The sequence below is a fragment of the Dasypus novemcinctus genome, chromosome 16 (assembly GCF_030445035.2).
Source record: "Dasypus novemcinctus isolate mDasNov1 chromosome 16, mDasNov1.1.hap2, whole genome shotgun sequence".
Taxonomy (NCBI): Eukaryota; Metazoa; Chordata; class Mammalia; order Cingulata; family Dasypodidae; genus Dasypus; species Dasypus novemcinctus.
Genome location: NC_080688.1, coordinates 12,355,272 through 12,358,364, shown reverse-complemented (window position 1 = coordinate 12,358,364; position 3,093 = coordinate 12,355,272). Strand labels below are relative to the sequence as shown.

The window sequence follows — 3,093 nt, the reverse complement described above, 5'->3', positions numbered from 1 at the left end:
CAAATTTAGCATCACTTTCCAGATTATTCCATGATTCCAGGAATGTATCCAAGCACCCTATTGCTTATAGGTAAGCAAATGATAGTCCTCCCACTGATCCAATCCATGTTCACCTACACAAGTTGAGATTTTCATGACCCTCAGAAGCATGCCTATTTTATGGGTGCTGTTAACTGGGCATGTTAGAGCTGTTAAATTATACTTTGAAATGGAGTGATGCTTGGTTAATAATTTGAGATCCACTGATCCTAAAGTGTAACCCATTTAAAATTGCCTAGGGTAAATTCACAGTTTGTTAAATGAGGTTAGATTTGAATAGGTTATTATGTACTTAGTGAGTAAATAATGGATTGAGCCAGAACCTCTTAGGAATGGCCATGGGGGCAGACTGGCTGAGTCTGCTGACTGTTATGACAATTCCAAGCTTCCCTTTAATATGAGCTTTTTTTAATTTACCAACTTAAACATTTTAAGTGCTTTTTTTTAGAAACCTCTTTTGGTTTACTGCAGAAAACATGGTTAGAAAATTTTAAATAAGAAATACACCATTTACAACTAATTTAAAGTTATGAAGCTGTTTTAACTGACCCATCTAAATGTGTAAATTAACATCAATGATGGATTCTTATTTTCCACACTTTGTTACTCTGATCGTTAAATGAGGGAAAGTTAAATTAAGTTAATGGAGAACAGATTATAAATTCAAGGACTTCTCAGTTTGTTTTCAACTGGAAAATATGTAGAGAAAAATGAAGAAGCATTCTTGCTTTTATTCATAAAATTTTGATACCAAATTTCTTAAAAACTAGACAATTTTTAAAATGTTCCCAAAATTATATGAACATGCTGCTTGGACATGAATGCTAAAAAAAATACCATGTGTGCCTATAGTATGTAACAGTTTCTGCTTAAGCCTGTAAACTTACATTTTATCTCTTTTTTCAAAAAAAGTATTATAACTTATCACAGAGCTCAAACTCTATTTGCACTGCAGTAGTATCACAGGTCCTCATATTCTCAACTATGAAGGAAAATGAAATCCCCTTCCTCCACTTGAATATGATCATGAGAAGTGGTCCATGGAGACATTGCCTGCCCAGACATGAGACACTCATGGTTGGACATTTGCAGACAGCCAATGGGCTCAGGCCAAACATGCTCACCAGGAAATCCATTTAGTGAGATTTCACACTGACAGGACCACAATGAGGACAATAATGATAACAAATAATATTAAAATCACAAGCATCGTCTGGTTCTTCTTTTGATACTGTTCTGTCATGTGAAGTTGTTTCAAATCATCTTCCGTTTTCACACAGCATTATTCAGTGTTTTAGTCAATTCCATCAAGAATTGTACCCTGTTTGGCAATCACTGCTCCCAAATCCATAAAGATCTCATTCAGGTCACAGATGAACTGGACAATCTGACAGATCTCCTGCTCACTCTCTTCCACCATCAGCATGCACTGCTTCACCAGCACTAACTGGTCATCTCTAAAACCCTAATCAAGAGGAGTATTATCATCACCATCAGTCGTTAGTGGTACTGATATATCAAAAAATGCTGGGATCTTTCCTTTTAATTCTTCATGCTTTTGACACAGCCCAACTTATCATGCCAGAAGCATGTAGTCAGCTCCTGCAGGGTCTGTACCAGGGAAGTTGCCACTTTGCAAAGGAGCCACTCTTGCTTGGAGCAGACCCCATGGACCTGGCTGATCAGGACCTGTACCTCATGCTGGCCTCTGTGGAAGAAATTGATGATCTCTTTGTCGTGATTCAGTGGCATGCTCTTCCTCATTGCTGTCATCCAGCATGGGTCTGTTTATATGCTTTCATAAAGGCTGGCTAATTTTTTCATCTTCTGTTTAATCCAGCTGAAATCATGATGTATATTCAACTTCTCCATCCACTGCCTCATCATAGTTAGGAGGCAGCCATTTTGCCATGTCAATTGCTGCTTATGCATCTGAGCTAATGCCTGAAACCAGTGCCATACGGTCATTGGCAGTTTGCTTGGCTAACAGTCTTAACGTGGCTCTTGTGTATCTAGGTTGTGCCTTCAGGCTAACCTTGACTCAGTTTCCCCACCAGAGACCTGGCTTAGGCACCCCAAGTTACCCCAGTCCAGGTCTGAGCTCCAAGGTCCAGGGCACCTGGTGTCCCCCTCTTTTACTGTGGCTGAGCCTGCTAAGGCATGGTCACAATTTCCTGACCCCTCCACCACCCTGGAAGCCCTGCTCCTCCTCCTCTAACAGGCTTTAGGCCTCCAGGAAACAACAGGACTGGACTTCCAAGGTTCTTACTCCTCTTGTCCATCTCCTCCCTCCTAAGATCTGACTGCCCTAATGTATTGTTAATTTCATCTATAGTGTCTTTCATTGCCATATGGTCTGTTACTTGTCTTTAAAGGCTTTCACATTGTTCTTGATATTCACTCATTGTCTTCTTTATATTCTTTATCTCTTTAGTCATTTTATTTCAATTCTTTGAATTAATTTAGGAGAGTTGTGTGTATATCAGTGATTAATTTTCTTAACTCCTGTATCTCCTCGGGATATTTGCTTTGTTCCCTTGAATGGACAATCTCTTCCTCTTTCCTTGTGTGGCTTGTAATTTTTTGCTGATGTCTAGTCATCTGAATATGCTAGTGAATTTACTCTGATGGTCAATTTCTCTCCCTAGCCCATTGTTTTTGTCCCACACTTCTTTGGTGTTTGGTTCAACTTATTTGGAATCTTTAACATTGTTTGGTTTAAGTTATCAAAATCAGGACAGGAACTCACTAATAGGGTACAGATTTTCTCCAAGGAGTTAGGATACAGAGAGAATCCAAAGCAAGTTTGTTCATGCAATTTTCAGACAAGCCAGCAGATAGAGTTCTGCACACCTTTCCATGGAGGTGTTTCAGACTTGCTTTCCTGTGTTCCTGTGTTGAATCTCCAAAGCAAGATTTAAAGCAGACTCTGCAAGATTAATCAACTGAAGAAAATCCCCTTACTCTTTTGTCTACCAAAGGATTATCAGTGGCCTGACCAAATGGCCTATTAACCATTTCAGAGAGTTGTTCATATTCATTCTTTTGTCCCAC

General features: G+C 39.2%; 1 pseudogene; it reads right to left on the bottom strand.

Moving 5' to 3' along the window:
* Positions 1–1,186: 1,186 nt before the first annotated feature.
* Positions 1,187–2,026, bottom strand: LOC101419103 (syntaxin-16 pseudogene; annotated as a pseudogene).
* Between the last annotated feature and the right edge of the window lie 1,067 nt (positions 2,027–3,093).